Source organism: Coregonus clupeaformis, unplaced genomic scaffold (assembly GCF_020615455.1).
Source record: "Coregonus clupeaformis isolate EN_2021a unplaced genomic scaffold, ASM2061545v1 scaf0001, whole genome shotgun sequence".
NCBI lineage: Eukaryota > Metazoa > Chordata > Actinopteri > Salmoniformes > Salmonidae > Coregonus > Coregonus clupeaformis.
Genome location: NW_025533456.1, coordinates 1,334,510 through 1,359,679, shown reverse-complemented (window position 1 = coordinate 1,359,679; position 25,170 = coordinate 1,334,510). Strand labels below are relative to the sequence as shown.

General features: G+C 43.3%; 1 long non-coding RNA gene across 1 annotated transcript; it reads left to right on the top strand.

Annotated features, from left to right (window-relative positions):
- Positions 1 to 12,733: 12,733 nt before the first annotated feature.
- On the top strand, positions 12,734 to 17,859 carry LOC123482963. The gene is made up of 3 exons (XR_006658025.1): positions 12,734 to 13,180; positions 16,601 to 16,722; positions 17,258 to 17,859. It is a non-coding gene; the product is annotated as an uncharacterized LOC123482963 (long non-coding RNA).
- The last annotated feature ends 7,311 nt before the right edge of the window (positions 17,860 to 25,170 follow it).

Below are 25,170 nucleotides of genomic sequence, written 5' to 3'. Positions count from 1 at the left end.
GGCCGTTGTTTGTGACATGTGTGTGGATGACAAAAAGCCAGCGTTGAAGACCTGCATGAAATGTGAGATGTCCATGTGTGCCCAGCACTTGGAGCCGCACCTGACAGTGCCATTGCTGCTGCAGACACATACCCTGACTGAACCCATAGCACCGGGGGCTGGGGGAATTGGGGCAACCACCAAATGCCCCCACCATGGTAAGATTCTTGAGTACTACTGCTTGGACGACCTAACTAGTGCATGCATGTCCTGCGCCATCGAGGACCAGCATCGTGTCCACAATATGAAGACCCTGCCAAAGGCACACAAAGAGCTGGGAGAGAAGCTGAAGGAAAAGCAGAAGGCTTTGGCCCCGAGAGAGAGACAGAGCCTGGAGCTAGTCAGGTGGGATAAGGAGCAGAGGGAGAGGTTGGCTAGCTCCAGTGTCCGGCTCATTGAGGGAGTGTCCGCCCTGCGCGACATCACCCTGACCAGCGTCCAGAGTTCCGTCTCAGCTCGCGTAATGTCCATCAATACCTCCAAGAGGACCATGCAGGCTGCCCTGTCTGATGGGGACTCCTTCCACTTCCTCCAGGGCTATGAAGGGGTGCACCAGGCTGTGGAGAAGGCCCGAGCTGTGGATCTGAGGAAGGGGCTGGAGCCTGGGGCCGACCGGGACAAGCTGGTCCAGGAGCTACAACAGAGCGGAGGAAAGCTTGTGGAGCAGACAACACAGCTGTGGAGTTCTCTTCTGGCTCTGGTCGACCCCCGAGAACCACCAGGAAAAACAGGGTTCCCCAGGGTTACCTCCCACCACCAAATTGACCTTTGACCCCACGAGCTTGGGAAGGGGCATGTCTCTTTCCCAGGACCACAGGAAAGTGTTCTACACCCCGCTTGCCAAACTCACCACCCATACTCTTCTGTGCCAGGATAGCGGCTCTGATACCAACCTTAGGTGGGTGGTCAAACTATCTGAGGACTGTGATTGGACCGTTGGCTTACGTGTCAACGTTTCATCTGCTGGGAATGTCAATGTTTTTGCACTGCGCTGGCAGATGGACCAACTGAGTTCACTGGCAGACTTAAATTCTCAGTGTATCTATCTTCCTGGGAACACTGCAGCTCAACCTGAAGCAATACCCCGTCCCATAGAATTAGAAGTGTTCTGGGACAAAACCTCTAACCCACCATCCCTGTCCTTCTACAGCAGGGGCAGATATCACCAGAGGATGGCACTGCACAGAATGGAGATCCGGCATTATCAGGCTGACCTAACTCCCTTTGTCACCCTGGAAACAGGAAGTAGCCCAGCCAGAGCCAGACAGAAGGAAGAGTACAGTCAGTCCAGAGCCAAACACTGTGTAGGTTACAAACGGTCCATAACCAGAAGTTATGAAGTGAACAGTCAGCCAGAGCAGCAGTGGGGGTGCCCATGTGGAGAGGTCCATGAAGAACCCAAGACTCAGCAGCAGCAGTCTTTCTACCACCAGCATGTGTCTCACCAGGGTTCCATGTGCACATGTGGGAGGGTTATCGGTACGCCGTATATGGGGGTGTTCTGTGAGCTGGTATAATGTCTACACTCTTAGAAAAAAAAGTTGCTATTTAGAACCTTAAAGGGTTCTTTGTCTGTCCCCATAGGAGAACCCTTTGAAGAACCCTTTTTGGTTGTAGGTAGAACACTTTTGGGTTCCATGTAGAAGTTTGGATCCTGGCTAGTGTTAACAAATAATTGTGAGCAAATTTTTCTTGTTTTTTCCTTGTGAGGGGCTGAGGTAGGCCGTTATTGTAAATAAGAATTTGTTCTTAACTGACTTGCCTAGTTAAATTTTTTTAAAGGCATGTTCTGATTTTCATAACAATTTGACATTTTAACAAGCAGTACAATTAATATCTGTACTGTATTTTGTATAAATGTGTGGTTCTTTAATTGTCATGTTGAGATTCAATGTTAAAATGAAAAATAAACAATTAACTCTAAAACATAAATCATACGGAATGCTCTTTATTTTTTTTTTTTTTTTTTAATTATTATTATTTTTTTTTATTTTTTTTACTTTTTTTAATTTTTTTAATTATCACCATCCTTTCCCTACTTGGAGTAAATTAGTGAACAACAATGCCCAGGTCTCTACTTCCGGTCTATACTTACTATCTACACCTTATGGACACAGTTAATTTTACAATAATTCTATTATATATATACATATATATATACATATACATACATACATATATATCATTATTATTATTATTATTATTTATTAATTTTTTGCTCCTGAACTACTTCTACTCTCAACCTCTCCGATCGTTTTCATGATGTCCATCCGGTTTGCTTCTATATGCCATATCTTTCTAACTGTGCTCTTTCCCAAAAGCTCCCAACATACAGCCTATATACTTATTATGGACACAGTATGCTTTACATTATTAGCTATCTTTGTTATTATTTGTTGTTATTTGTTATTAGTCCCATCCTTCAACTCTATTCAATACCTCCCATCTATCTCTTAACACCATCCATATCGGATTTCTATTTGCCATATATATTTCAACCGTGCTGTGATGTTTTACAATAATTCTGAACCTTTCTATTCTCATTGCTTCTACAGATTGAGAGTTAAAAATAAACAGCTTTGCTAAAAGTATTATTATATTATTGATTGATTGACTATGACTTTTCAGATCACCCAGTAATGCTATCTGCAAGGTTAGTTCCAGGTAAATATTGCAATCCTTTAGCCATTCCTGGACCAGTGTCCAAAAACAAGCTACAAATGGACAGAACCAAAACAAATGGTCCAATGATTCCGTCTCTTCACAGCAAAATCTGCAGAGCTGGGAAGATTGTATCCCCCATATAAATAACATTCTATTGGTAGCAAGGATTTTATATAGTAATTTAAATTGAAAGATTCTAATTTTTGAATCCGGTGTCGTTTTGCGTGTCAGTTCATAAACACTATGCCATGGGATCGGTACATCAAAGATCTCTTCCCAACTATTTTGCAATCTATATGGGACGGCTGTCAATCCTTTGGTCCTTAAGTGAAACTGATATATTTTTTTATTTATCACAGTTTTCCTTAACCAATTATGTTCTTTAATGCAAGGCCGACAGACAAGTTCCTTACTTTCTCCCCCTTCCACTTTCCTCTTCCATTTTTGCGGTAATGCTGCCATTATTTGGTTGTAATTTTGGGTAGAGCAGACATTTCCATATGTTTTTGTTAGCTGCATGTGCGTCATAACTCCACCAGTCCTACCGATGATATCATTTACAAAGATTATACCTTTTTTAAACATTCTGTCAAAAATAAAGGTTTTTTGTCAATTAGTATATTTGAATTTAACCACAATATTTGTTGCATTATTTGTTCTGTCGTTTCTGGAGGATTAAATTGAAATTGCAACCAACTTTCTATGGCTTGTTTTAGAAATAGTGACATTTGGGAGATTATTTCCTTTTCAAATAACTGAAAGTGTGAGGTTGTAATCTGAATAAAGGGAAAAAGGCCTTTCTTGAACATTGGGTGAGACAATCTTACTAATTTGCTTGAGAACCAGTTCGGATTTAAGTATAACTTTTGTAAGACTGAAGCTTTTAGTGATAGGTCTAATGCTTTAATATTTAATAATTTCTGTCCTCCGAATTCATATTCATTATATAAATATGCTCTTTTAATTTTGTCTGGCTTGCCGTTCCAAATAAAATTGAATATTTTTTTCTCATATAATTTAAAAAACTGTTCGCTAGGCGTAGGCAAGACCATAAGCAAATAGGTAAACTGTGATAATACTAATGAGTTAATCAGGGTGATTTTTCCACAAATTGACAGGTATTTTCCTTTCCATGGTAGTAAGATCTTATCTATTTTTGCTAATTTTCTATTAAAATTTATTGAAGTGAGATCATTTATTTCCTTTGGGATATGTATTCCGAGTATATCCACATCACCATCAGACCATTTTATTGGTAAACTACATGGTAATGTAAAAATTGTATTTTTTAGTGATCCAATACGTAATATAGTACATTTGTCATAATTTGGTTGTAATCCAGAGAGGTTAGAAAATGTATCTAGATCCTCTATGAGGCTGTGGAGGGATTCTAGTTGTGGATTTAAAAAAAAACATGAATCATCAGCGTACAATGCCACCTTTGTTTTTAAGGTCTTTATTTCTAATCCTCTGATATTATTATTAGATCTGATTTTAATCGCTAACATCTCGATGGCCACAATAAATAGATATGCCGATAGTGGACAACCTTGTTTCACTCCTCTTGACAGTTTAAAACTTTCTGAGAAATAGCCATTATTTACTATTTTACACCTAGGGTTACTATACATGATTTTGACCCATTTTATAAGAGATTCTCCAAAATTGAAATGCTCCAGGCATTTATATATAAACCCCAGTCGAACTTTATCAAATGCCTTTTCGAAGTCTGCTATGAATAGCAGGCCTGGTTTCCCATATTTTCCATAGTGTTCTAATGTTTCCAATACTTGCCTTATATTATCTCCAATGTATCTTCCATGTAAAAAACCTGTCTGATTAGAATGAATAATATCCGGCAATACCTTTTTAATTCTATGCGCTATACATTTTGCTAGGATTTTTGCATCACAACACTGAAGTGTAAGGGGCCTCCAATTTTGTAAATGGACTGGATCTTTATATTTTCCACTTGTATCCTGTTTCAGTAATAATGAGATCAGTCCTTCTTCTTGAGTGTCAGATAATCTACCATGCTCTTTATTGGTCAGAAGTGACAAGACTGAAAAAAAAGTGTCTTAAGACCTGCATAACACGTTTGACAAAAACCAGAGATATAGAATGGAATTATCCTCCAAAACACTGTGACGTAAAGTAAATATACCGTCATAGTGAAAACTAGTCAGTTACAAGTACATAATAATGCATAAACAGAGACAACATTCTCGCTAAAGTAACTGAATACACAGTCAAGTACAATAATGTGAAATTCTGATTGCATGGACATTTTATATAGTCTCTAAGCCATTGAGAAAAGTGTGAAATCAACAGTAAGTCAAGGTAACACTCAAAGCTGTCCTGTCTCCCTCACCTCTTTAGCCTACTTTAAGTTTCCACTCAACAATTTGACTGACTGAGTTTCTACTGTAGCTGTACAGTACATGAAACAGCTGTTTGTCAGTAGTTTCACTCTGTATCTATTCCATCCTAGCTTTAATATTTGGTCTGCATGAGAAACTAAGTAGCTATGGGAAAAATACTGGAATACTATATCATCTAAAACTTTTGCAAATCATTAAAGTGTAATATATATTTATTTAAGTGAGTTTGAAAAGGATTAAGTTAAATAACCAGAAATATCTTAACATTAAAATCTGCAATATTGCTCATAATGAATATTTTCATCTCTTGAATCTATCTAAAATAATACAAACTGATGGTTTCAATTTGGGATAAACTTGACCTGTAATCTTGATATAGTTAATACTTCATACAGTGAAATACTGTATATTTATTTATTGCATATTGCTTTCAAATAGCATGGCGGTGATGTGCATAGAAGTGTTAGGAAAAGATGGGATTGAGAGGTAGAGAGAGAAAGAGAGAGAGAGTGAGAGAGAGTGCTTCAGTGAAATGCTAGGACTTGGTGGATAATAATGGACTGAGAGAAGAACCGTGTACTCAAGGCCTGCAGAGCTGAATGGGAATGATTTAGCAAGATGACACAAAAGTACATCCTGAAGTACCACAACAATCCTCGGTTCACTTATTAACAAAGAAATGGTAATTTACAGAAAGAAATGCCAAATATGTCTAAAATATCAAAACGTAATTAAGACTCTTAGATAAGGGATTGTTTGAAAGTGTCATGTAAAAAGGTTTTGATTTGGGCAACCAAACACTCATCCTAGGTTTATGTTTCTCAAATTACAAATTCTTACTATCAATGGTTACAGTATTGTGTGTGTGTGTTTGTGTGTGTGTGTGTGTTTGTGTGCGTGTCTGTGTGTAGCATGTGTAATAGCATCCATGTGACAGGGACGTGTTTGGCTCCTTGAACGTGAAGGGCACCTTCTCAGGCCGGTACTCCGTCAGCGCTGACTTCAAATGTCTGGGGCCCAAAAAAGTCCTCAGGTAAGTGGAGAGGAAGGGGATGGGAGGACGTCTCCAGCCTGGTGGGATGTATCTGCAACAATGGTAATTCTCTCACTTACTCACTCTCTCTCTCTCTCTCTCTCTCTCTCTCTCTCTCTCTCTCTCTCTCTCACTCTCCCTCTCTCACAAACTTCCCGTCAATCACTCTCTCTCTCTCTCTCTCTCTCTCTCTCTCTCTCTCTCTCTCTCTCTCTCTCTCTCTCTCTCTCACTCTACTCTCTCTCTCTCTCTCTCTCTCTCTCTCTCTCTCTCTCTCTCTCTCTCTCTCTCTCTCTCTCTCTCTCTCACTCTCCCTCTCTCACAAACTTCCCGTCAATCACTCTCTCTCTCTCTCTCTCTCTCTCTCTCTCTCTCTCTCTCTCTCTCTCTCTCTCTCTCTCTCTCTCTCTCTCTCTCTCTCCCTCTCTCACAAACTCCCCGTCAATCACTCTCTCTCTCTCTCTCTCTCTCTCTCTCTCTCTTCCCTCTCTCTCCATCTCTCTCCTTGTTGTCACTCTCTCTCTCTTTCTCTCGCTCTCTCCCACTTCCCGTCAATCACTCTCTCTCTCTCCCCCCCCTCTCTCTCTCTCCCACTTCCCATCTCTCTCTCTCTCTCTCTCCCACTTCCCGTCTCTCTCTCTCTCTCTCTCTCTCTCTCTCTCTCTCTCTCTCTCCCACTTCCCACTTCCCGTCTCTCTCTCTCTCTCTCTCTCTCTCTCTCTCTCAGAGTGGCCCTCCACATGGCCTCCACCCTCCTCCAGGTGGCAGGTCACATGTTGATCTGATCAAGCGGATCATCGAGGGAGCAGAGTTCTGGCAGCCCCAGAGGGTGGAGGCCGCAGAGTGCTGGAACTAAGGCAGTACTGGGACTGACCGCTCTCTAATAACCAAATTAATCAACTTGAGTGTATGTTTATGATTGAGTTATGCAATGTTGTGAGTTGTGATCAAAAAGGAGGATAATTACACATTGTTTAGCTTTTTTATAAGGTTAGTTTTAAAATAGGATGTATCTTTCTCTAATAATTCTCAGAATGTACCAGGAAAATCCACAAATGCAAGCAATTAATTAAAAAAACTGAGTATGCATTATTTGTCACTTTCTTTGTAGTTTCTAATCACTGTCTCATCTTGTGTTCAATAAATGCTTTCAGTTGTTACATCCACTCAGTCCACTATCAGAGACACCCACTTGCAGAACATGGAGAAACAGTTCTGTTAATTCATAAAAGGGTATGAGAAAACCTGCCCAGCACTTGAGGAACCAACAGAACTCAACATAATCTGAGCCTTTAGATACTGTACCTTTAATTAGGCTATAACTGACTTAATTAGTTTCTTACTCATGATAAGACCACACAAGATCTGCCAAAAGACAAGGAAACAGACTGCATAAGCAGAATATGAGGTCAGGTAGTGAATATATTGAGTAACATTACCAACAACATGATCAAATATTAAACTGGTAGCATCTGTTCTGTCTAAACAAGGGTTGCATCCCAATAATCTCTCCTTTCTCCCGAAGTGAGCACTTGTTCACTTCCCTGGATTTGAACGAAAATGACTGGTATATGGACACTTCACCTACATCAATCCAATGCTTTTAATTTTGTGGGGAGTAGTGAACAAGTGAACACTTCAGGAGGAAGGAGAGATTCTTTACATGCTGAACATATCAAACGAGGAACATCAATGCAATGTCATAGTTAGAAACTTCCCAGCACAAACCTGTGATAGAGCTTGAAACATTCATTGACATTTGAATTAATAACTATGTGAAAAGGAAGTTAGTAGTGCTAAAACTACAGCCGACTGTAGAACTTCATCATAAACATAATCAACAGCTTGTAGCATACAACAGAATTCTGTCTCATTCGTGACAACTCCTAACATGTAGCCTAACAGTCCATTTGTATCAACCTCCAGGGCTCTGCAGTAACCTTATAGCAGGGGAGTGTCTCAACACTCATGGCTTCCTTTTCCATCGTCACCGCAAACAGGTAAAAGGTTAAGATAGGCTTTCAAGTTTCAACATGTAATTTCACCTGTTAGGTCATGACAGATCAGTGCTTGTGAAGGAGAGAACAAAACAAGGAGAGGAAGCCTCTTTACACTATTGAGATGTACCCAAAGTCTGTCCCAGCGGTCACTTCTGCTTCACGCCATTCACAAGTTTCCAAGCGCCTGCTCCCTCCTCCTCCCTACAAGCCTCCCCATTAGCACTACGAGTCACCGGACCCAAGGACAGCATGGTTGACTCTGATGGATCTGTTTCTCCAGTCATCAACTGGTCCCTCTCCCGTTTCCTCTGCCACTCCCTGATCTGCGCCAGGACTTTCAGGCGCTCCTCCCCACTCATCCAGCACTCCATGCCCTGCTTGAGGTGGTAGTGGGTGTCTCCGAACCACTTGGTGAGGGCTTTCCGCAAGAGGCCCGTCTGCTTCTAGAGCCGCATGTAGTCCCCCTTGGTGGGCCACTGGCATGTCAAGAAGAAGTGTCTCAGGAGATCCAACTGGGCCATGGTCTTGCTGTTGTTCTTCGGCCGTGGGCCCATTTTGAAAGCTTGTTCTTCTCCGTGGGTTGTTTATGAATGTTGTGATCCCCACCTCTTTCCGCTCCTCCTTCAGTTTGTCCTTTGGGGTATAATTTCCATTCTCTTTGCATTTCTTAACTTCAGCTCTGGTCATTGCCTTCTTCTTCTTCTTCTTCTTCTTCTTCTTCTTCTTCTTCTTCTTCTTCTTCTTCTTCTTCTTCTTCTTCTTCTTCTTCTTCTTCTTCTTCTTCTTCTGTACTTCAGGTGGTTCTTTCTCTTCTTCCTTCCCCTCCAAGCTTTACCTAATCTGGTGGGTGGTGTCAGCAGGGTTGTCATGGTTACCATTGCAGCTCCTGCTTATGATGTTGACATCATCTGCCTGAGAGACCCTTTTCTTCTTCGGTGGTGGTCTGTCCATGCTGTCATGTTGTGGTGGCGGTGGTTGTTTCAGATGACGACAGGAGGCCATTGGGCTGTGACTGGCCGTTCTCCTCTGACTCTGGGTCGGCCTTGACCTGGTGGTGAAGCGCGAGCGAATAGCGTTGGTTGCAGAACCACTTACGGATGTACTTCATGTGGAGCCTGGTGAGGGTCTGTAGACGATGGAGCTCCTCCTTCGAAGGCTTCTTGTTACAATCAAAGCTCCGCCACAGCTCTAAGTGAGAGACCTGATAGAGCATGTGGGGTTTGAAGTTGTTTTCATGGGCTTTGTCTCGGATTTCTAGGGGTTGCCCTGTGGTTGTGGGAGGTGCCACTGAGCGCGGAGGAAGTGGAGAGCTTTGGGGACCTGCAAGAAAGATTGAGCGTATTGGGTGCAACAATGGGGTGGCGTTTACTGCTTTTACGAGGAAGGGGTGAGGAGGACTCTGAGGACAGGCTGCTAAGTTGAGTGGAGGTGGAGACAGGTGAATGTTTGTTCCTGTTACTCCCATCATCCTCCTTACTGAGGCGAGGCACCTCCAATACCTTCTCCTTCACCTCTTTCTCCTTTTTGTCTTTCTCCTTCTCCTGCGTCTGGTTTGGTCCGCAAATCTTGCTGCGTGCCTCGCAGATCTCCTCTGCGTCCCAGCTGATCCCGGAGCACAGCTGTTGGACCATGAACCACAGCCTGACCTAAAATAAGGACAAGAAAATATTATATTGGTTGTTTTCACCTAAATTTGCTTTGTGTTATTAAAGCTTGTCAATGAAACTAATTACAGGACATCAAATACAACCAACAACATACAGAATATATAGAGGAGTGGTTGCCCTGATACATGGCTACTGAACCCTAATGGCTGCTGACCCCTAATGGCTACTGACCCCTAATGGCTGCTGACCCCTAATGGCTGCTGAACCCTAATGGCTGCTGACCCCTAATGGCTGCTGACCCCTAATGGCTACTGACCCCTAATGTCTACTGACCCCTAATGGCTACTGACCCCTAATGGCTGCTGACCCCTAATGGCTGCTGACCCCTAATGGCTACTGACCCCTAATGGCTGCTGACCCCTAATGGCTGCTGACCCCTAATGGCTGCTGACCCCTAATGGCTACTGACCCCTAATGTCTACTGACCCTTAATGGCTGCTGACCCCTAATGGCTTCTGACCCCTAATGGCTACTGACCCCTAATGGCTGCTGACCCCTAATGGCTGCTGGAAGGAGCTGCTAATGGAAAGATGCTGACCAAGGACCACGCGTTGGTAGTTTGCCCACGCTATCTCGAAGTCAACTAGGAGTGAATGCCACCCTAGCTAGAGCTAACTCAGTCTTCTTCTCTGTGAGCTTAGCTGCAACAGTTGGATCCAGATGCTTGTCCATCGCTCTGCTGCTTGCTTTCTTTTGGTCATCACCGCACTTCTATTATGATGAATATAGAATTTAATATAGTCTACCGCCGGATGTACAATAAACAACAAAGGTGTTATTAGGGGTTCAGCAGCGAAGCTGGTGAAAGCCTATTGTATTTGTTCTGGTTCATTGTTATTATTATACTGGTTCTGCCAATTTGCTGAAAAAAAAGCAAATTCCTGTGAGATAAAAAGGCCTAGGAGGATGCAAACGTTTATGATGGTAAAGGGCCATGGGCCACACCCTCTCATACAATGCCATGCCAATTGGCCACATGGTGGCGCTATAACAAGCGATTGAAAATGCAAACTTGAAAGCTCACGCCCCTCACCTCGTTTGAGCTACAGTTCTGAAATTCGGTATATAGGTATATATGGCAAGGAAAAATTGGGCCTCAAGGAACCATAAAGTCCGCAATGATGGATTTTTCTCAATTTGGATTTTTTTAAAAACACTTTAAACACTACTCCTCTGGAACCGAATGACCGATCTGCACAAAACTTAATATGTGGCATCTTTGGATCAAGGTCTCACAAAGCAATATTTTTCAGGCTTGTACCAAAAACAACATGGCCCCTATTGACCAATAAACATTCACGTGGTCTTGCACATAAATCCCTATAAATCAGTCACAAATATTTGTATTGTAACAATACTTGGTACACATGTTGCAAACACTGTCAAGACTCAACATATGCAAGCACCTTCATATCGACCACACTGTGGCGCTATAACGGGCACATTGGTATATCTCTTGATCTGTTTGACTCAGACTGATGAAATTTGGCACACATGTTCAGGGATATGAGTCTAGGTAGCCTGTAAAGAATGGTTAAGTTTGGCCACATTGTGGCGCTGTTGGACAGGAAAAAAACATTAATGCAAGCTCACTGCTTATAGCAGCCGTATTGTTTAGCTAGAGTCTTGGAAAATATGTGCATTCATATACCACATTTGGTGCCGATCAGTCCAGCGGTTCTGGAGAAGAAAACATTTAAAGTAGTCAACATAATTGAAAATGGTCCAAAATACATCTAAAGCATATTACCTGCACTACCTCAACTAGCCGGTGCCCCCGCACATTGACTATGCAACGGTACCCCCCTGTATATATAGCCTCCCTACTGTCACTTTATTTTACTGTATATATAGCCTCCCTACTGTCACTTTATTTTACTTCTGCTCTTTTTTTCTCAACACTTTTTTGTTGTTGTTTTATTCTTACTTTTTTTGTTTAACATAAATGCACTGTTGGTTAAGGGCTGTAAGTAAGCATTTCACTGTAATGTCTGCACCTGTTGTATTCGGCGCATGTGACCAATAAAATTTGATTTGATTTGATTTGATTTGATTTGATATTGCATGATGCATTTTATTTTGAGTTCTGATATTTGGCAAGTGTGGTAAACAGTACAGAAGTAATTCGTCCTAGGGCAATGTGTCAAATTGTTCCTGATGGTGGCACAGTGGTCCCATAGCTGAACCCCGGCATTGCTGCTTGCAGCTATATTTCCATGTGTTGCTGTTGTTCAGTGCTTGACTTGTACTGAAATAGGTGCTGGTGTAACAGTGTTGCTTCCGTCCCTCTCCTCGCCCCTACCTGGGCTCGAACCAGGGACCCTCTGCACACATCGACAACAGTCACCCTCGAAGCGCCGTTACCCGTCGCTCCACAAAGCCACGGCTCTTGCAGAGCAAGGGAAACAACTACTTCAAGGTCTCAGAGTGAGTGATGTCACCGATTGAAATGCTGCTAGCGCGCACCGCTAACTAGCTAGCCATTTCACACCGGTTACACTGGTACTCATTTTGGGTCCCTGTACTGTTTATATTTAGGTGCAAGAACTCCACAATACTTTTAGCCAATATTTTATAAGAGGTGCAGGATCTTACGCAGTAGAAAATGTGAGATGCTGGTACTCAGTACCAGTGAGCTCCTGCCCAATTCAGGCACTGTTGCGAATGTGCCTAGGAGGGTATAGGCCCACCCACTTGGGAGCCAGGCCAATCAGAATGAGTTTTACCCCACAATTCTCTAAAACAAAGTTGGAGGCGGCTTTGTAGGTGGTTGGAAATGTGGCTTGAAATATCCCATTCCATATGCTTTTTGGCTGTTCAGACTACAGGAAAAAGAACAGATTCGAATCGGATATGCAGAAAATCTGTATTTGATTAGCTTCAAACTGTGTCTGACTTTCGGTTGCTGCAGATGCACCTCCCTGTTGACTTCGGTAGTTGTGTGTAACCGTCTGCATTAGCCTAACTACTCGAACACACCCATTGCCTGTCATGTACATAGCAAGGCAGATTTCTGGGCGACACGACCAAATGTACATAGAAATGTTAAGTATAGATCTGTCATACTCATCGAAAGTAAGTCTAAGAAGCAGTAGATCCGTTCTATGTGCCCTATTTCTAACATGTCGGTTAAATTGTGTTTTTTCATCTTTTTACTTTCGGCTTTGTACAACGGCACCTGACAGCTGAAAATACAATATTTTATCGAAAGGATATTTCACAGTGCTTTAGATTGTACAATGATTAGCTTGTTTTGTTTCATAAACTGAAATTAGGCGAACCATTATAATTTTAGCAACCAGGAACTTTTGGTGGACTGACGCATATATTGCATGAGGTGGCCTCAAACGCAGATCAGACCAGAGACAGAACGAACAAAAGCAAACGGACCGAAAGGTAAAAAGTTTACATTAGAAGCATTATAGGGGCTACGAGGCTAGAGGTATTTTAGCATGCGAAGGTCAAGGACAAAGCAAAGCACCCGATTCCCACCACCATTTATTGGGGCAGCTTCAACCGAACCAGGGCTCACAGAAGACATGTCTGAGGGGTGCCAGGCTCTGCCGCTGCCTGAGATCCAGGCCGTTGTTTGTGACATGTGTGTGGATGACAAAAGCCAGCGTTGAAGACCTGCATGAAATGTGAGATGTCCATGTGTGCCCAGCACTTGGAGCCGCACCTGACAGTGCCATTGCTGCTGCAGACACATACCCTGACTGAACCCATAGCACCGGGGCTGGGGAATTGGGGCAACCACCAAATGCCCCCACCATGGTAAGATTCTTGAGTACTACTGCTTGGACGACCTAACTAGTGCATGCATGTCCTGCGCCATCGAGGACCAGCATCGTGTCCACAATATGAAGACCCTGCCAAAGGCACACAAAGAGCTGGGAGAGAAGCTGAAGGAAAAGCAGAAGGCTTTGGCCCCGAGAGAGAGACAGAGCCTGGAGCTAGTCAGGTGGGATAAGGAGCAGAGGGAGAGGTTGGCTAGCTCCAGTGTCCGGCTCATTGAGGGAGTGTCCGCCCTGCGCGACATCACCCTGACCAGCGTCCAGAGTTCCGTCTCAGCTCGCGTAATGTCCATCAATACCTCCAAGAGGACCATGCAGGCTGCCCTGTCTGATGGGGACTCCTTCCACTTCCTCCAGGGCTATGAAGGGGTGCACCAGGCTGTGGAGAAGGCCCGAGCTGTGGATCTGAGGAAGGGGCTGGAGCCTGGGGCCGACCGGGACAAGCTGGTCCAGGAGCTACAACAGAGCGGAGGAAAGCTTGTGGAGCAGACAACACAGCTGTGGAGTTCTCTTCTGGCTCTGGTCGACCCCGAGAACCACCAGGAAAAACAGGGTTCCCCAGGGTTACCTCCCACCACCACATTGACCTTTGACCCCACGAGCTTGGGAAGGGGCATGTCTCTTTCCCAGGACCACAGGAAAGTGTTCTACACCCCGCTTGCCAAACTCACCACCCATACTCTTCTGTGCCAGGATAGCGGCTCTGATACCAACCTTAGGTGGGTGGTCAAACTATCTGAGGACTGTGATTGGACCGTTGGCTTACGTGTCAACGTTTCATCTGCTGGGAATGTCAATGTTTTTGCACTGCGCTGGCAGATGGACCAACTGAGTTCACTGGCAGACTTAAATTCTCAGTGTATCTATCTTCCTGGGAACACTGCAGCTCAACCTGAAGCAATACCCCGTCCCATAGAATTAGAAGTGTTCTGGGACAAAACCTCTAACCCACCATCCCTGTCCTTCTACAGCAGGGGCAGATATCACCAGAGGATGGCACTGCACAGAATGGAGATCCGGCATGATCAGGCTGACCTAACTCCCTTTGTCACCCTGGAAACAGGAAGTAGCCCAGCCAGAGCCAGACAGGAGGAAGAGTACAGTCAGTCCAGAGCCAAACACTGTGTAGGTTACAAACGGTCCATAACCAGAAGTTATGAAGTGAACAGTCAGCCAGAGCAGCAGTGGGGGTGCCCATGTGGAGCGGTCCATGAAGAACCCAAGACCCAGCAGCAGCAGTCTTTCTACCACCAGCATGTGTCTCACCAGGGTTCCATGTGCACATGTGGGAGGGTTATCGGTACGCCGTATATGGGGGTGTTCTGTGAGCTGGTATAATGTCTACACTCTTAGAAAAAAAAGTTGCTATTTAGAACCTTAAAGGGTTCTTTGTTTGTCCCCATAGGAGAACCCTTTGAAGAACCCTTTTTGGTTGTAGGTAGAACACTTTTGGGTTCCATGTAGAAGTTTGGATCCTGGCTAGTGTTAACAAATAATTGTGAGCAAATTTTTCTTGTTTTTTCCTTGTGAGGGGCTGAGGTAGGCCGTTATTGTAAATAAGAATTTGTTCTTAACTGACTTGCCTAGTTAAATTTTTTTAAAGGCATGTTCTGATTTTCATAACAATTTGACATTTTAACAAGCAGTACAATTAATATCTGTACTGTATTTTGTATAAATGTGTGGTTCTTTAATTGTCATGTTGAGATTCAATGTTAAAATGAAAAATAAACAATTAACTCTAAAACATAAATCATATGGAATGCTCTTTATTGGTCAGAAGTGACAAGACTGAAAAAAAAGTGTCTTAAGACCTGCATAACACGTTTGACAAAAACCAGAGATATAGAATGGAATTATCCTCCAAAACACTGTGACGTAAAGTAAATATACCGTCATAGTGAAAACTAGTCAGTTACAAGTACATAATAATGCATAAACAGAGACAACATTCTCGCAAAGTAACTGAATACACAGTCAAGTACAATAATGTGAAATTCTGATTGCATGGACATTTTATATAGTCTCTAAGCCATTGAGAAAAGTGTGAAATCAACAGTAAGTCAAGGTAACACTCAAAGCTGTCCTGTCTCCCTCACCTCTTTAGCCTACTTTAAGTTTCCACTCAACAATTTGACTGACTGAGTTTCTACTGTAGCTGTACAGTACATGAAACAGCTGTTTGTCAGTAGTTTCACTCTGTATCTATTCCATCCTAGCTTTAATATTTGGTCTGCATGAGAAACTAAGTAGCTATGGGGAAAAAATACTGGAATACTATATCATCTAAAACTTTTGCAAATCATTAAAGTGTAATATATATTTATTTAAGTGAGTTTGAAAAGGATTAAGTTAAATAACCAGAAATATCTTAACATTAAAATCTGCAATATTGCTCATAATGAATATTTTCATCTCTTGAATCTATCTAAAATAATACAAACTGATGGTTTCAATTTGGGATAAACTTGACCTGTAATCTTGATATAGTTAATACTTCATACAGTGAAATACTGTATATTTATTTATTGCATATTGCTTTCAAATAGCATGGCGGTGATGTGCATAGAAGTGTTAGGAAAAAGATGGGATTGAGAGGTAGAGAGAGAAAGAGAGAGAGAGTGAGAGAGAGTGCTTCAGTGAAATGCTAGGACTTGGTGGATAATAATGGACTGAGAGAAGAACTGTGTACTCAAGGCCTGCAGAGCTGAATGGGAATGATTTAGCAAGATGACACAAAAGTACATCCTGAAGTACCACAACAATCCTCGGTTCACTTATTAACAAAGAAATGGTAATTTACAGAAAGAAATGCCAAATATGTCTAAAATATCAAAACGTAATTAAGACTCTTAGATAAGGGATTGTTTGAAAGTGTCATGTAAAAAAGGTTTTGATTTGGGCAACCAAACACTCATCCTAGGTTTATGTTTCTCAAATTACAAATTCTTACTATCAATGGTTACAGTATTGTTTGTGTGTGTGTGTGTGTGTGTGTGTTTGTGTGCGTGTCTGTGTGTAGCATGTGTAATAGCATCCATGTGACAGGGACGTGTTTGGCTCCTTGAACGTGAAGGGCACCTTCTCAGGCCGGTACTCCGTCAGCGCTGACTTCAAATGTCTGGGGCCCAAAAAAGTCCTCAGGTAAGTGGAGAGGAAGGGGATAGGAGGACGTCTCCAGCCTGGTAGGATGTATCTGCAACAATGGTAATTCTCTCTCTCACTTACTCACTCTCTCTCTCTCTCTCTCTCTCTCTCTCTCTCTCTCTCTCTCTCTCTCTCTCTCTCTCTCTCTCTCTCTCTCTCTCTCTCACTCACTCACTCACTCACTCACTCACTCACTCTCTCACAAACTTCCCGTCAATCACTCTCTCTCTCTCTCTCTCTCTCTCTTCCCTCTCTCTCCATCTCTCTCCTTGTTGTCACTCTCTCTCTCTTTCTCTCGCTCTCTCCCACTTCCCGTCAATCACTCTCTCTCTCTCCCCCCCTCTCTCTCTCCCACTTCCCATCTCTCTCTCTCTCTCTCTCCCACTTCCCGTCTCTCTCTCTCTCTCTCTCTCTCTCTCTCTCTCTCTCTCTCTCTCTCTCTCTCTCTCTCTCTCTCTCTCTCTCTCCCACTTCCCACTTCCCGTCTCTCTCTCTCTCTCTCTCTCTCTCTCTCTCTCTCTCTCTCTCTCAGAGAGGCCCTCCACATGGCCTCCACCCTCCTCCAGGTGGCAGGTCACATGTTGATCTGATCAAGCGGATCATCGAGGGAGCAGAGTTCTGGCAACCCCAGAGGGTGGAGGCCGCAGAGTGCTGGAACTAAGGCAGTACTGGGACTGACCGCTCTCTAATAACCAAATCAACTTGAGTGTATGTTTATGATTGAGTTATGCAATGTTGTGAGTTGTGATCAAAAAGGAGGATAATTACACATTGTTTAGCTTTTTTATAAGGTTAGTTTTAAAATAGGATGTATCTTTCTCTAATAATTCTCAGAATGTACCAGGAAAATCCACAAATGCAAGCAATTAATTAAAAAAACTGAGTATGCATTATTTGTCACTTTCTTTGTAGTTTCTAATCACTGTCTCATCTTGTGTTCAATAAATGCTTTCAGTTGTGACATCCACTCAGTCCACTATCAGAGACACCCACTTGCAGAACATGGAGAAACAGTTCTGTTAATTCATAAAAGGGTATGAGAAAACCTGCCCAGCACTTGAGGAACCAACAGAACTCAACATAATCTGAGCCTTTAGATACTGTACCTTTAATTAGGCTATAACTGAGTTAATTAGTTTCTTACTCATGATAAGACCACACAAGATCTGTCAAAAGACAAGGAAACAGACTGCATAAGCAGAATATGAGGTCAGGTAGTGAATATATTGAGTAACATTACCAACAACATGATCAAATATTAAACTGGTAGCATCTGTTCTGTCTAAACAAGGGTTGCATCCCAATAATCTCCCCTTTCTCCCGAAGTGAGCACTTGTTCACTTCCCTGGATTTGAACGAAAATGACTGGTATATGGACACTTCACCTACATCAATCCAATGCTTTTAATTTTGTGGGGAGTAGTGAACAAGTGAACACTTCAGGAGGAAAGAGAGATTATTTACATGCTGAACATATGAAACGAGGAACATCAATGCAATGTCATAGTTAGAAACTTCCCAGCACAAACCTGTGATAGAGCTTGAAACATTAATTGACGTTTGAATTAATAACTATGTGAACAGGAAGTTAGTAGTGCTAAAACTACAGCCGACTGTAGAACTTCATCATAAACATAATCAACAGCTTGTAGCATACAACAGAATTCTGTCTCATTCGTGACAACTCCTAACATGTAGCCTAACAGTCCATTTGTATCAACCTCCAGGGCTCTGCAGTAACCTTATAGCAGGGGAGTGTCTCAACACTCATGGCTTCCTTTTCCATCGTCACCGCAAACAGGTAAAAGGTTAAGATAGGCTTTCAAGTTTCAACATGTAATTTCACCTGTTAGGTCATGACAGATCAGTGCTTGTGAAGGAGAGAACAAAACAAGGAGAGGAAGCCTCTTCACACTATTGAGATATAACCCAAGTCTGTCCCAGCGGTCACTTCTGCTTCACGCCATTCACAAGTTTCCAAGCGCCTGCTCCCTCCTCCTCGCTACCAGCCTCCCCATTAGCACCACGAGTAACGGGACCCAAGGACAGCATGGTGGACTCTGTTGGATCCGTTTCTCCAGTCATCAACTGGTCCCTCTCCCGTTTCATCTGCCACTCCCTGATCCGCGCCAGGACTTTCAGGCGCTCCTCCCCACTCATCCAGCGTTCCATGCCCTGTCTGAGGTGGTAGCGGGTGTCTCCGAACCACTTGGTGAGGGCCTTCCGCAAGAGGCCCGTCTGCTTCTGCAGCCGCATGTAGTCCCCCTTGGTGGGCCACTGGCAGGTCAAGAAAAAGTGCCTCAGGAGATCCAGCTGGGCCATGGTCTTGCTGTTGTTCTTCGGCCGTGGGCCCATTTTGAGGTTGACCTAATCTGGTGGGTGGTGTCAGTAGGGTTGTCATGGTTACCGTTGCAGCTCCTGCTTATGATGTCGACATCATCTGCCTGAGACATCCATTTCTTCTTCGGTGGTGGTCTGTCCATGCTGTCATGTTGTGGTGGCGGTGGTTGTGTCAGATGCTGAATGAGCTGTGTCTTTGACGACAGGAGGCCATTGGGCTGTGACTGGCCGTTCTCCTCTGACTCTGGACCTGGTGGTGAAGCGCGAGCGAATAGCGTCGGTTGCAGAACCACTTGCGGATGTACTTCATGTGGACCCTGGTGAGGGCCTGCAGACAATGGAGCTCCTCCTTCGAAGGCTTTTTGTTACAATCGAAGCTCGGCCACAGCTCTAAGTGAGAGACCTGATAGAGCATGTGGGGTTTGAAGTTGTTTTCATGGGCTTTGTCTCAGGTTTCTAGGGGTTGCCCTGTGGTTGTGGGAGGTGCCACTGAGCGCGGAGGAAGTGGAGAGCTTTGAGGCCCTGCAAGAAAAGTTTGGTGGAGATTGAGCTTATTGGGTGCAACAACGGGGTGGCGTTTACTGCTTTTGAGAGGAACGGGTGAGGAGGACTCTGAGGACAGGCTGCTAAGTTGAGTGGAGGTGGAGACAGGTGAATGTTCGCTCCTGTTACTCCCATCATCCTCCTTACTGAGGCGAGGCACCTCCAATACCTTCTACTTCACCTCTTTCTCCTTTTTGTCTTTCTCCTTCTCCTGTGTCTGGTTTGGTCCGCAAATCTTGCTGCGTGCCTCGCAGATCTCCTCTGCGTCCCAGCTGATCCCGGAGCGCAGCTGTTGGACCATGAACCACAGCCTGACCTAAAATAAGGACAAGAAAATATTATATTGGTTGTTTTCACCTAAATTTGCTTTGTGATATTAAAGCTTGTCAATGAAACTAATTACAGTGGCTTGCGAAAGTATTCACCCCCCTTGGCATTTTTCCTATATTGTTGCCTTACAACCTGGAATTAAAATTGATTTTTGGGGGGTTTGTATCATTTAATTTACACAACATGCCTACCACTTTGAAGATGCAAAATATTTTAAATTGTGAATCAAACAAGAAATAAGACAACACAAACAGAAAACTTGAGCGTGCATAACTATTCACCCCCCCAAAGTCAATACTTTGTAGAGCCACATTTTGCAGCAATTACAGCTGCAAGTCTCTTGGGGTATGTCTCTATAAGCTTGGCACATCTAGCCACTGGGATTTTTGCCCATTCTTCAAGGCAAAACTGCTCCAGCTCCTTCAAGTTGGATGGGTTCCGCTGGTGTACAGCAATCTTTAAGTCATACCACAGATTCTCAATTGGATTGAGGTCTGGGCTCTGACTAGGCCATTCCAAGACATTTAAATGTTTCCCCTTAAACCACTCAAGTGTTGCTTTAGCAGTATGCTTAGGGTCATTGTCCTGCTGGAAGGTGAACCTCCATCCCAGTCTCAAATCTCTGGAAGATTGAAACAGGTTTCCCTCAAGAATTTCCCTGTATTTAGCGCCATCCATCAGTCCTTCAATTCTGACCAGTTTCCCAGTCTCTGCCGATGAAAAACATCCCCACAGCATGATGCTGCCATCACCATGCTTCACTGTGGGGATGGTGTTCTCGGGGTGATGAGAGGTGTTGGGTTTGCGCCAGACATAGCGTTTTCCTTGATGGCCAAAAACTCAATTTTAGTCTCATCTGACTAGAGTACCTTCTTCCATCTGTTTGGGGAGTCTCCCATATGCCTTTTGGCGAACACCAAACGTGTTTGCTTATTGTTTTCTTTAAGCAATGGCTTTTTTCTGGCCACTCTTCCGTAAAGCCCAGCTCAGTGGAGTGTACGGCTTAAAGTAGTGGTCCTCTGTAGCTCAGCTGGTAGAGCACGGCGCTTGTAACGCCAAGGTAGTGGGTTCGATCCCCGGGACCACCCATACACAAAAAAAAATATGTATGCACGCATGACTGTAAGTCGCTTTGGATAAAAGCGTCTGCTAAATGGCATATTATTATTAAAGTGGTCCTATGGACAGATACTTCAATCTCCGCTGTGGAGCTTTGCACCTCCTTCAGGGTTATCTTTGGTCTCTTTGTTGCCTCTCTGATTAATGCCGTCCTTGACTGGTCCGTGAGTTTTGGTGGGCGGCCCTCTCTGGCAGGTTAGTTGTGGATTTAATGGTGCTCCGTGGGATGTTCAAAGTTTCTGATATTTTTTTATAAACCAACCCTGATCTGTACTTCTCCACAACTTTGTCCCTGACCTGTTTGGAGAGCTCCTTGGTCTTCATGGTGCCGCTTGCTTGGTGGTGCCCCTTGCTTAGTGGTGTTGCAGAATCTGGGGCCTTTCAGAACAGGTATATATATACTGAGATCATGTGACAGATCATTTGACACTTAGATTGCACACAGGTGGACATTATTTAACTAATTATGTGACTTCTGAAGGTAATTGGTTGCACCAGATCTTATTTAGGGGCTTCATAGCAAAGGGGGTGAATACATTTGCACTCACCGCTTTTCCGTTATTTATCTTTTAGAATTTTTTTCATTTCTCTTCACCAATTTGGACTATTTTGTGTATGTCCATTACATGAAATCCAAATAAAAATCCATTTAAATTACAGGTTGTAATGCAACAAAATAGGAAAAACGCCAAGGGGGATGAATACTTTTGCAAGGCACTGTACAGGACATCAAATACAACCAACAACATACAGAATATATAGAGGAGTGGTTGCCCTGATACATGGCTACTGACCCCTAATGGCTGCTGACCCCTAATGGCTGCTGAACCCTAATGGCTGCTGACCCCTAATGGCTGCTGGAAGGAGCTGCTAATGGAAAGATGCTGACCAAGGACCACGCTTTAGTAGTTTGCCAAAGCTATCTCGAAGTCAACTAGGAGTGAATGCCCCCCTCGCTTCCCACAGCAGGCCCTGAGGGAGGGGAGGGATCTGGGCCGGGGATGGAGGACGGGCATGGTGGTGGTGGTATTGGGGTGGCTGATCTGTATGTTAAGGCTGGAGCTAACTCAGTCTTCTTCTCTGTGAGCTTAGCTGCAACAGCTGGATCCAGATGCTTGTCCATCTCTCTGCTGCCTGCTTTCTTTTGGTCATCACCGCACTCCTATTATGATGAATATAGAATTTAATATACTCTTCCACCGGATGTACAATAAACAACAAAGGTGTTATTAGGGGTTCAGCATTCTTGTTAACAAACTATAGTTTTGGCAAGTCGGTTAGGACATCTACTTTGTGCATGACACAAGTCATTTTTCCAACAATTGTTTACAGACAGATTATTTCACTTATAATTCACTGTATCACAATTCCAGTGGGTCAGAAGTTTACATACACTAAGTTGACTATGCCTTTAAACATCTTGGAAAATTCCAGAAAATGATGTCATGGCTTTAGAAGCTTCTGATAGGGTAATTGACATTATTTGAGTCAATTGGAGGTGTACCTGTGGATGTATTTCAAGGCCTACCTTCAAACTCAGTGCCTCTTTGCTTGACATCATGGGAAAATATAAAGAAATCAGCCAAGATCTCAGAAAAAACATTGTAGACCTCCACATGTCTGGTTCATCCTTGGGAGCAATTTCCAAACGCCTGAAGGTACCATGTTCATCTGTACAAACAATAGTATGCAAGTATAAACACCATGGGACCACGCAGCCGTCATACCGCTCAGGAAGGAGATGCATTCTGTCTCCTAGAGATGAACGTACTTTGGTGCGAAAAGTGCAAATCAATCCAGAACAACAGCAAAGGACCTTGTAAAGATGCTTGAGGAAACAGGTACAAAAGTATCTATATCCACAGTAAAACAAGTCCTATATCGATATAACCTGAAAGGCTGCTCAGCAAGGAAGAAGCCACTGCTCCAAAACCTCCATAAAAAAGCCAGACTATGGTTTGCAACTGCACATGGGGACAAAGATCGTACTTTTTGGAGAAATGTCCTCTGGTCTGATGAAACAAAAATAGAACTGTTTGGCCATAATGACCATCGTTATGTTTGGAGGAAAAAGGGGGTGACTTGCAAGCTGAAGAACACCGTGAAGCACGGGGTGGGATCATCATGCTGTGGGGGTGCTTTGCTGCAGGAGGGACTGGTGCACTTCACAAAATAGATGGCATCATGAGGAAGGAAAATTATGTGGATATATTGAAGCATCTCAAGACATCAGTCAGGAAGTTAAAGCTTGGTCGCAAATGGGTCTTCCAAATGGACAATGACCCCAAGGATACTTCCAAAGTTGTGGCAAAATGGCTTAAGGACAACAAAGTCAAGGTACTGGAGAGGCCATCACAAAGCCCTGACCTCAATCCTATAGAACATTTGTGGGCAGAACTGAAAAAGCATGTGCGAGCAAGGAGGCCTACAAACCTGACTCAGTTACACCAGCTCTGTCAGGAGGAATGGGCCAAAATTCACCCAACTTATTGTGGGAAGCTTGTGAAAGGCTACCCGAAACGTTTGACCAATGTTAAACATTTTAAAGGCAATACTACCAAATACTAACTGAGTGTATGTAAACTTCTGAGCCACTGGGAATGAGATGAAAGTAATACAAGCTGAAATAAATACTTTTCTCAACTATTATTCTGACATTTCACATTCTTAAAATAAAGTGGTGATCATAACATAATTTTTACCAGGATTAAATGTCAGAAATTGTGAAAAACTGAGTTTAAATGTATTTGGCTAAGGTGTATGTAAACTTCCGACTTCAACTGTAGGTATATATGGCAAGGATAAAATGTGCCTCAAGGAACCATAAAGTCCGCCATTATGGATTTTTCGGCATTTTGATATAAAAAAAAAAAAACTTTCAACACTACTCCTCTGGAACCGAATGACCGATCTGCACAAAACTTAATACGTGGCATCTATGGACCAAGGTCTCTCAAAGCAATATTTTCCAGGCTTGAACCAAAAACAACGCTATTGACCAATAAACATTCACGTGGTCTCGCACATAAATCCCTATAAATCAGTCACAAATATTTGTATTGTAACAATACTTGGTACACATGTTACAAACACTGTCAAGGCTCAACATATGCAAGCACCTTCATATCGACCTCACTCTGGCACTATAACGGGCACATTGGTATATCTTTTGATCTGTTTGACTCAGACTGATGAAATTTGGCACACATGTTCAGGGATATGAGTCTAGATAGCCTGTAAAGCATGGTTAAGTATGGACACATTGTGGCGTTGTTGGACAGGAAAAAATCATTAATGCAAGCTTATTGCTTATAGCGGCCATATTGTTTAGCTAGAGTTTTGGAAAATATGTGCATTCATAGATGCTATATACCACATTTGGTGCCGATCTGTCCAGCGGTTCTGGAGATGGTCCAAAATACATCAAAAGCATGTTACCCGCATATTGCATGATTCATTCTAATATTTGGCAAGTGTGGTAAACAGTACACAAGTAATTCGTCCTAGGGCAATGTGTCAAATTGTTCCTGATGGTGGCACAGTTGTCCCATAGCTGAACCCCGTTATTGCTGCTTGCAGCTATATTTACATGTGTTGTTGTTGTCCAGTGCTTGACTTGTACTGAAATAGGTCCTGGTACTCATTTTGGGTGCCTGTACTGTTTATATTTAGGCGCAAGAACTCCACAATACTTTTAGCCAATATTTTATAAGAGGTGCAGGATCTTACGCAGTAGAAAATGTGAGATGCTGTTACTCAGTACCATTGAGCTCCTGCCCAAGTCAGGCGCTTTTGCGAATGTGCATTGGGTGGGCCTGGGAGCCATGGGTGGGCTAATCAGAATGAGTTTTTCCCCACAAAAGGGCTTTATTACAGACAGAAATACTCCTCAGTTTCATCAGCTCTCCGGGTGGCTGGTCTCAGACAATCCCATGGGCGAAGAAGCCGGATGTGGAGGTCCTGGGCTGGCGTGGTTACACGTGGTCTGCGGTTGTGAGGCCGGTTGGACATACTGACAAATTCTCTAAAATTAAGTTGGAGGTGGCTTCGTAGGTGGTTTGAAATGTGGCTTGAAATATCCCATTCCATGTGATTTTTGGCTGTTCAGACTGC